We start from the raw sequence: 11,730 nt of genomic DNA, 5'->3' as shown, positions 1-11,730 counted from the left end.
TTGAGTTGGTACCCGGCATCCATCTTCTGTAGTACTTTTGTCATGGGAATCATGGCTACTACGAAGAGTAGTGGGGACAATGAGTCGCCCTGGAAGATCCCTCTCCTGATATTAACCTCTGCTAGTCTTATTCCAGAGCTTGTAAGTATTGTATTCCAGTTGCGCATTGTATTTTTGAGGAAGCTGGTGGTGTTTTCTTTCCTCTGCCCATATATTTTCAGGCATTCTATTAGTTATGTGTGTGGTATCATGTCGAAGGCATTCTTATAGTCTATCCATGCCATGCTTAGGTTGGTTTTCCTTCTCCTATTATTATTATTATTATTATTATTATTACATGAATACCACCAAAAGTTCCTCGTTGGATGAGTGGTTAACGTGCTTGCCTACCGTTTCGGTAGTCCGAAGTTCGATTCCCAGCTCTGCCAACGTGGCCTCTGAGATATATATATTTCTGGGGATTAGAAATTCATTTCTCGATATAAGCTGTAGGTCCCGTTGCTAGGTAACCAATTGGTTCCTCGCCACATGAAAATATGCAGCAATCCTTCGGGACAGCCCTAGGAGAGCTGTTCAAGAGCTCAGTGGTCTTGTAAAACTAAGATATACTTAAGTAGAGGAATCCTATCTACGCGGAACAAGCACACCAAAGGGGCCTTTGACTAGAAATTCAATCTTCCAAAGAATGTTGGTTTCAAACTCCCACCACACGGACCCTACACTGCAGCAATGACTGATCATGATACAGAGCCAGTGATTTTTTTATCGCCCTGGGGGAAACGCGAACCTGCGACATCTGAGTGGCAAACACGACACTAACTGCTGTGCCAGCAGACCAGGTATTAGAGCTATTATATAAGGATATGAAGATATCAACAACCACTGTAAGCCAGATTATGCTATGATGTTCATTGTGCGTCAATATTTTTCTTTCGAAATATTTCAGAAGTTTGTTGGTCAAGGGGGAGGACCGAGGGGTGGGGGGGTGGGGGGTGGGGGGTGATCGATGTGTGATGGCCGGGACGGGGACCGTCCATCCTAAACCAAAAATTCAATTTACAAACAATTTTTTTATTTGGTTTCACATGGTTAAATCAATTAAGATTTACTTTTTATTTTATTTATTTACTTTATTTATTTTTTTTTTTTGGAAAGTGGAAATTGATCTCTCTGCCCTTTTCCTTTCCTACGTGGAAAATACACTGACTCATCAATCGAAACTTTAATAAACGCCGTTCAAGATGAAGAAGTCTGACGCTCAAAGGGATGTTTGAGTTATTAAATTTTTCGATTAAAACTCCCACGAGTTTTTCCGTGGGAGCTTGAAAAAAATATTCCTGGAAAGGGCGACGGTAATTTTGCAATCTCCTTTGATAGTTTGTAAATAAATGATCGCCTGCTGGATATTATGAAGATGGTGGAGGCGGCGGAGGCGGGGGCGGGGGGAGGGAGGAAGCGTCTACCCTGATTTATTTTCGGGAAAAAAATAAGGGGGGAAGGATAAGGAAACGGGGGGGAGAGAAGGGTTGATTATTTAAAGTGATTCCAGGATATCGAGGGAGATTTGTTTACTTGTAAAAGTGCTTGCTGATTTATTACAACGAGCTTCATAATTGTAGATGGCATCTTTTATTAAATTTTTTGTTTTCATTGATTTACCAAATATTAACACTTGCAAATACGCGCGCGCACACACACACTCATATACAAACTTGCGTACACACATACACACACACACACACACACATGTATATATATATATATATATATATATATATATATATATATACTATATATATATACTATATATATATATACGGTACAATTATATATATATATATATATATATATATATTATATATATATATATATATATATGATATATATAGTATATATATAGTATATATGTATAATTTATTTTAGAACATTTATAAAAAAGCTGCTAGCTACATTATTTTGTGGTATATTTAATCACAAATTTTCTTCTCGTATAACTGAGTCGCAAACTTTTTTTCTTTGAGAAAGAAATTATTCGTCCATATCCCCAAGGCAGAGAAGGAGTGAGAGAGAGAGAGAGAGAGAGAGAGAGAGAGAGAGAGAGAGAGAGAGAGAGAGAGAGAGAGAGAGAGCGACATGCTGGTTGTATACAATAAGAGAGGAAATCCAATCAGGAAAACTAATGATCGAACAAAAAAGCCCCTGCCTTATTGTATCCCAAACCAAAAGGGTTGGTCTTTCGGGCAGAGATGTGGGAACATTTGCCATACAATTGATAGGGTACCAGTTTTTAATGTCAATAGATTAGTCACACGAGAACGTTCTTCCCATTGGAAAAAAAATGGGCAAAGAACATTTCACAAGCACATCTCGAAAATGTCCTTGATAATACAGATATTTTCAATAGTCCAGAAAGTTAAGTATATCTTAGTTTTACCAGAACACTGAACTGATTAACAGCTCTCCAAGAGCTGGCCCGAAGGATTGGATATTTTTTACATAGCTAGGAACCAATTGGTTACTTAGCAACGGGGCCTACAGCTTATTGTGGGATCCGAACCACATCGAGAAATGAATTTCTATCACCGAAATAAATTCCTCTGAGCTGGGAATCGAACCTGAGATCGGTAGCCGAGCACGAAACTGACCCATAGTCCTGGAAACCGAGGTATGTATATGATTTAGCCATTATATTTTTGTTATGTTTCCAGTGTATTGACGTTTTGATCAGTCATTAAGAAAATCCTAATCTGTAGATACATATTGATATTTTTTTCCCCAATGGGGATATGTTTTGAGTAATTTCATATATTTATTTATATGTTCTGGTAATTTCACTTTAATATATTTAATTTACGAAATGCACAATAAATGATGAAACGAAAAGAGAATCAATTTAATTATGCAAATTATAAAAAAAACTACATACCTTAGGTTTACGTTTCCCTGAGAAATTGTTATCACCCATTTTTCTTAACGATTAAAATCTATTACTTCTAACTGCTGATAATAAATATCTAAATCATGAAAGCTACTTGTGCCCTATATCTGTTTCGGTAACAGAACTACATTCTCAGTAAATTTAAAAAACAAAAACAATTGCATAAAATCTTCTGAGGCATTTCAGCTACAACCAGAAATTTTTACTTTCATCAAAAGAAGATAAATATAATCTTCCATGAAAGATAAACAAAAAGAAAGTATTCAAAAACGAAGAAAATCCTTTTTTAAAAATAGGAATAAGAAGACACGAGAAATAATTGACACAGGAAATGAGAAGAGGGGAGAGAGGGAAAGAGGTGAAAAGCAACGAACCTATGAATTCCTAATTCATAAATGCATGAAATCGAAGGTGACCTGTTCCTCTTCCCCTGATACTTCTTCCATCACTTTGATGTAGGGCGGCTGGAATCCCCCGCCGCCCGTTTGCAAATGAATTTTCTACACTTTTCGCCAAACTCGGGCCAAATCGAATGCCCGGGTTCAGTGAACCACGGACGAGGAAGTTGATGGTTTCATTTGGAAGGAAGTGGGCAAATTGTAATTGAATATCTATAAGACGTAGTTCCTGCTTTTGATTGAAAATATATTCCCTTTCCCTATGAATATTTTAGCTGTAGAATCTAGTCGTACAACCATCTTAAATGAAACAAGTAACAAATGCACCACACGCGCGATCATGGATAAATTTAACCTCAAATAAAATTAAAACTACTGAGGCTAGCGGGGTGCAATTTGGTACGTTTGATGACAGGTGGGTGGATGATCAAAATTACAATTTGCAGCCCTCTAGCTTCCGTAGTTTTTAAGGACTGAGGGGGAAAGAAAAGTTCCCGACGGACAATAAAATAGCAATTTCATTAGTTTACAGAAAACTAAAACTTAGTATATTTTTCTTTTCTCCGGTAAAAATCTAAAGGAAATTTCATGACATGATTCTAGCTTTGTCTTTAGTTAGATCGATTTTAACACACACTACATACTCGAGTACAAAGAGAGTGAGAAAAGGTTTCAGCCAAGAGGAGAAATGAAGCTAAAGAACCAGATTATAAAGAAAAAGCAAAACCTTTAAACTTGAACAAAATCCAAATATGAAACATCCTAAGGCAAAAGAAAGTACAAGATAACGACCGACATCATAATGCTACAGAAGTCGCCAGCACCCATTTTCCTGTCGTAGAAATTATTAATCTACTTTCGCGTATCTACTTCCGTATTGGCTCTCGTGTTCTTTCAACCACAGAATAATATCCTTTTAGCACACATTTCTAAGGTAAATATTACTAAAATTACCAGAGAAAAAACTAAAATGGAATGTCAGAGTATTCTGACTCGCTCACCTTATATAAAAAGGTGTCGGTATAGTTTCTGGGGCGAGTGAAACCACTATACCACGGGGTCTCTTTACCAATTTAGATCCATCCTTCTACAAAATCCCCCTACCTGAGAGGGCGACACAAGGCCCGCACCCAGCTACTAAATAATATGAATGATCTTTCTTCTTTATATCAACTCATAATGTATATGCAAAGCTAATTGTTAATGTTGATTGTGTGTCCTGTCTTGCGATATTGCAGGGAATAGTGGCTTACTACAAGGTATTGTCTTATACCTTCGCTGTTTTGCATTTGCCGTATATTCTGTAATAAAAAATGGGGTCGGAAACGAAAAAGAAGGCTTAGATTCGAGTAATAACAGGAACGTGAAAAATATAGAATAAGCCGAAGACTCTTATTTATTCTGCAAATCATCACAAGTTTACTCGATGGAATGCGTCATACATCCAAAAGATGGGATTGAAAATAAATCCAAATAAAACAGAAGTAATGAGGACAAAGAATAGCCAAAAAAAAAAGCAATATTAGATGGAGAAAGTTTTAACGAATTACCTTCAGATATAACGAAAATCAAATTTCTATTACGCTCATTACGGTCTGGTAAAATTCCAAGACACGCACATTCTAAGAGTGTTCTTGACATCATATCTTGTTCTCAAACTCCTCGATTTTTTCGATGAATATTTCAGCTTTTATAAACTCGATGGCTAATCTTATCATCGTCATCATTATCGTCCTGTCAATGACATGCATTATATGCATCATGTCGTTTTCAAAAATTTGGTCAACACATTCTTTTTATAATTCTGAATATTAACTAAATATTTTTGTGAGGTTTTTACCAAGAATGCATTCAGTGATGTTTTTAGCATGGGTGAAGAGCTGGTACAAAGCAGCACTTATGTATATAAGAGATATATATCTAAATAAAATACAAGAGGTATGAAACTAAATAAAAAAAAGTTTGATTAAAAATTATTGTAATTGTAGTCAAAGTCTTCTACCAAATGAATATATCTATATATAGATATATATAATAATATATATCTATATTATATATATATATATATATAAATATATATATATATATATGTGTGTGTGTGTGTGTGTGTGTGTGTGTGTGTGTGTTGTGTGCGTGTCTCTGCGTGTGTGTGTGTATAAAGAATGAAATACTTTTTTTTTGTAAAATAGTAATAAGCAGGAATAAACAAAAAGGATAATGATTTTGTCCCATATGAAAAATTTCACTGCTCTCAATGAGCTTGAGACAAAATTACAGTTAAAATTGCCTGAGACTAAATGACAAAAATAACAGTTAAAATGGCGATTCTTAATGCATTTGAAGTCCTTAAAAACTAAGCTCATAAATATTCACTGACTTTTTACGAACATTCCCTTGAAAAATAATGACAGAAGAAGCTAATGAGAGTCCACAGAAAATATGATAAATTTTGAGGCAAAATCTGTCTCCGTTATTAACTGCTTTTCCGACGGGAAAAAAAGATGAAATCTGTATTTTTCTCCTTTGTTTTATGTTCTTTGATTGACACATGCCTAACATTTTCAACGCTATTTTTCCTGCCGAGTTCTTCATTCGCAAAATGGACCCAATCAAATATGATAATCGTCTGAAATATTTCTAAAATATATATGTATATATATGTGACAATAGCTATCTTTTCTATAAGTATATCCCCTGAGTATGGTAAAATTCTAAGAAAATTTTTTAGATAAATAATGAGCACTAAAAAAAGCAGTAATAGATATTCATATATACTCGTATTACTGTTTTATTTTTTTTCTTTAGATTTCATTGCTCATTACTTGTGTAAAATTTTTTTTTTAGATAAATGGAAGGGTGACTGAAATAAACGAATGAAACAGCAAACAGAATGTTGCAGGAATTAATCTTTTAACCCCACCGGATATATGTTATTGAATTACAGATCTGCGCAGCATCTCTAATGAAATCATGACAATACGAGAGCTTAAGGAAGGCTATTACTGGCCATCATTTAAGACGCAGATGACGCAGATGACGCAAACAAGAACAAGCAGCATCCAGGAGGCACTGATGGCTTCTATAAGCGCTTCTCACACAATGTGTTTTCAGTCTTATTGTTCAATATAGTCCACTTCAAGCAACATGACGATGCCAAAGGCTATTGTTGTTCAAAGAGAGAGAGAGAGAGAGAGATGGGGGGAGAGAGGAGAGAGAGAGAGAGAGAGAGAATATTATGTAACTTCAGGGTCTTATTCTGTTTATATGATAGCTCTATAATTCAAGATAATTTTCATTATAGTTTCATCATTATATATATATATATTATATATATATTCAATATATATATATATATATATATATATATATATATATATATATATATATTTTTCTATATAATATATATAATATATATATAATAATATTATTTATTAATATATATATATATAATAATATATATATATATATAATATATATATTGATATATATTTATATATATACATATATATATAGTATAATATATATATATATATATATAGATATATCTATAATATATAATATATAATATATATTTATATAGATTCTATCTATATATATACTTCTAATTTATAATATATATTATATATATATTATAATATAAATTAATATTATATATATGATGATTAAACATTTCTGTTACAACAGAATTCCATCTAATAAAAGGAGCCCATAAAAACACCAAAATATAAAGAGAAAATTACTTTCTCTCTATATTTGGTGTTTTTATGGGGTCCTTTCATTAGATATATATATATATATATATATATATATATATATATATATATATATATATATATATGTGTGTGTGTGTGTGTGTGTGTGTGGTGTGTGTGTGTGTGTGTGTGTGTGTGTGTATGGGTGTCTGCATCTGCAAGATATCATTAGCCTTTACCTCTCCTATTTATGTTATACGAAACTTTATCTCCTAAATTTTGATAGTAAAAAATTACGTAAATACTGTGTATAAAAGAATACGAAAAAAATTTCATCCCGAAAACTTACTACTGGAAAAAAAAACCTTTGTCAAATCAAAAAAACAAATATTCTGCATTTTAACAGTAGATATGGTTCACTTTCCATTCTCGCAATACACACACACACACAATATATATATATACATACATATATACATATATATATATATATATATATATATATATATATATATATATATATATATATATATATATATGTATATATACATATATGCATATATATATATATATATATATATATATATATATATATATATATATGCATATATATATATATAGATATATATATATATATATATATATATATATATATAGATAATATATATATATATATATAGCTTAGTGCCGGAGGCCAGGCCAGTCAAATCCATATTAATAACCATCAATAAAGGGAAGAGGACACACACAGATGTACATGCTGTCTTTATTGCAACGTTTCGTAATTATCAAGGTAATTACATCATCAGGCTTGTTATAATGAAAAATAAATTTCCTAGTAAAATTGTAAAAACAAAACTAAAAATTAAAAATTCAGAAATGCAAAAGTTAAAAAGAGTTATTCTTACAAGTGTACAAAAAATATACACATTAAAATTATTTAAAAGGACATACATTAAAATGAAAGATAAATGAACATAAAATAAGCTAAAATTGACAAAAGATTGAAAGCAGTTACAGAACAAAGAAGTTAAGGACCGACCTAGAGGAGTGACAGCGTTAAACTAAACGTAAACATAAAAACATAAATAAACAACACAAGTCAAGACAAATACAGAGGGGAGGAAGACGTATGGGTATTCAACGACGGAACAAGTTTGTTTAATTAAGAGCGATTCTAGAATAACAAGGTCGTGCGGGTTGGTGGTATGGCCTAAAAATACTGAAGTCTTTACTGTCGATATATGTTTTACATATTTTGGAGTGATTTCTAATATTGGAGTGTTCTGGGTTGCAATCCTGCTGCCAGTATCGGAAGCTTATGCCACGATGAGAATCGATACGCACCTTAAGGAGTCTGCCGGTGGATCCCACATAGGTCCCTGTTTGACATCAGGGCAGGTTATATTTATAAATAAACACCAGAGGACATATAAGGTGATAATCGCTCCTTCGAGGTAAAGAGGGAACCGATGGTGAAAGGGTTCTTAGGGATTAATTTTATGTTTATGGCATGAAAATGTTCCTGAATGATTCTGTGAACTTTTTGTGAAATTTAATGTCATGAGTAAATGGAAAGGCAAAGGCTGCATAGAACTTCATTTAGGGAACAGTTAAAACTTTTGGTTAACAATGAAATGTTTTTTCAGTAGGTGATCTAATTTCCTATAAATTAGCTTAGCAGGGAAACAGTTATTGTTAAAAAAGTTAATTAAAAATGTTATTTCGTTATGGAAAAGGACCCAGTTCGACGTAAGGACAAGTGCTCGGTGGAGAAGGGTAGAAACAGACGTTGGACTTAAAATTCATAAAACAGGAGCTATAAAAGTTGGTACCAAGTCCAGTAAAAGTTTTCTTCCTAAAAATCGTGGTATTAAAACAGTCGTTTTCTATGAAACTAAAACGTCCAGGAATGGTAGACGGTCGTTCGCCTCTTTTTCGATCGTAAACTTTATGCTCGGATGTATTGCATTGGCATATTCTACGAACCGAGGTCAGCTTCATAATTCACTTTTAAAGAGGCCGAACGTATCGTCAACAAACCTGGAATAAAAAGGGGGTAGAATCTTAATGGGCAATTATCGAGCATTTATCGAGTATTTTAAATGACAGAACAAAATTTGAACTTATTGGGACCACCTGACTACTATAATATTTTTTAATTTTAAAACTGAAGATAAAATCAACCGTTTTCTTAGGTCTCTGAAGAAGGAAAATATTATTAATGAAACCTATTTACCAGAACTGTTCTCCACAGGCTCCTCATTTGGTGTCCTTTACGGCTTACCGAAATTCACAAACCTGACGTTCCACTTAGACCTATCCTTGCTTCTTTTTAAAACCCCAAATTACAAATTAGCCAAATTTCTTGTACCTATGTTGCATCTAACTAAGAATAAGTATACAATAAATAACTCCTTACAATTTAAAGAAACAATCTCCGCCAAGACTCAGATTTATTCATGGCCAGTCTCGACGTAGAGTCATATTTACTAATATCCCAGTTGAAGAAACTATTGAATTAATCCTTAACAAGCTGTTTCCTGTTCCTGATTCTACATTTAACAATTTTAATCGCACGCATTTTAAATCTTTACTTGAACTTGCAGTGCAGGACACCACCGTCGTTTTTAATGGTAAATTATTTAAACAAGTAGAGGGCATGGCCATGGGTTCTCCTCTCGGCCCTACATTTGCCAATATCTTCATGTGCTCCCTGGAGGAGCAAATGCTCGATAATTGCCCATTAAGATTCTACCCCCTTTTTTTATTCCAGGTTGTTGACGATACGTTCGGCCTCTTTAAAAGTGGAATATGAAGCTGACCTCTTCGTAGATATGCCAATGCAATACATCCGAGCATAAAGTTTACGATCGAAAAAGAGGCGAACGACCGTCTACCCATTCCTGGACGTTTTTAGTTTTCAGAGAAAAACGACTGTTTTAATACCACGATTTTAGGAAAGAAAACTTTTACTGGACTTGGTACCAACTTTTATAGCTCCTGTTTTATGAATTTTAAGTCCAACTCTGTTTCGACCCTTCTCCCACCGACACTTGTCCTTACGTCGAACTGGGTCCCTTTTCCATAACGAAATAACATTTTTAATTAACTTTTTTAACAATGACTGTTTCCTTGCTAAGCTAATTTATAGGAAATTAGATCACCTACTGAAAAAACATTTCATTGTTAAACCAAAAGTTTTAACTGTCCCTATGGAAGTTCTATGCATGCTTTCCATTTACTCATGACATTAAATTTCACAAAAAAGTTCACAGAAATCATTCAGGAACATTTTCATGCCATAAACATAAAATTAATCCCTAAGAACCCTTTCACCATCGGTTCCCTCTTTTACCTCGAAGGAGCGATTATCACCTTATATGTCCTCTGGTGTTATTTTATAAATATACTTGCCCTGAATGTCAAACAGGGACCTATGTGGGATCCACCGGCAGACTCCTTAAGGTGCGTATCGATTCTAATACGTGGCATAAGCTTCCGTACTGCAGCAGGATTGAAACAAACCAGAACACTCCAATATTAGAAATCACTCCAAAAACCATGTAAAACATATATCGACAGTAAAGACTTCAGTATTTTAGGCCATACCACCAACCCGCACGACCTTGTTATTCTAGAATCGCTCTTAATTAAACAACTTGTTCCGTCGTTGAATACCCATACGTCTTCCTCCCCTCTGTATTTGTCTTGACTTGTGTTGTTTATTTATGTTTTTTTATGTTTTACGTTTAGTTTAACGCTGTCACTCCTCTAGGTCGGTCCTTAACTTCTTTGTTCTGTAAACTGCTTTCAATCTTTTGTCAATTTAGCTTATTTTATGTTCATTTATCTTCATTTTAATGTATGTTTTTCCTTTTAAATAATTTTAATGTGTATATTTTGTACACTTGTAAGAATAACTTTTTTAACTTTTGCATTTCTGAATTTTTAATTTTTAGTTTTGTTTTTACAATTTTATAGGAAATTTATTTTTCATTTTACAGCCTGATGATGTCAATTACCTTGATAATGACGAAAACGTTCGCAATAAAGAAAGCATGTACATCTGTGTGTGTCCTCTTCCCTTCATTGATGGTTATATATATATATATATATATATATATATATATATATATATATATATATATATATATATATATATAAACGCACTATATATAAAAAAATATATATAACAATGCTTACATGTATTGCATCACAAAGATTAGTTTTTTAATGATCACAAGTAATTCAATATTTCGGATCCTGTATTGAAGTTATAAAAGTGTTCCTCATTAACCAGGATAATCCCTAAACATTTGAAATATATATTTATATATATATATATATATATATATATATATATATATATATATATATATATTATATATATATATATATATATATATATAAATATATATATATACATGTATAAAACTCAATTTATCAGTATTTTTCAAAACGTTTCCACTTGGAAGCATAGATATAGATTTTTTTAGTTTACTTCACATAACTGGTTTTTACAATTATAGATTAGAAGACAGAAAATTTTAATGTCATTTATGTATATAATATATATTAGATATATATATATATATATATATATATGTATATATATATAGATATTATATATATATATATATAAATATATATATATATATGTGTGTGTGTGTGTGTGTGTGTGTGCGTGTGTGTGTGTATG

This window comes from Macrobrachium nipponense, chromosome 9 (genome assembly GCF_015104395.2).
Source record: "Macrobrachium nipponense isolate FS-2020 chromosome 9, ASM1510439v2, whole genome shotgun sequence".
Classification (NCBI taxonomy): domain Eukaryota; kingdom Metazoa; phylum Arthropoda; class Malacostraca; order Decapoda; family Palaemonidae; genus Macrobrachium; species Macrobrachium nipponense.
Note: the sequence above shows the minus strand (reverse complement) of the source record.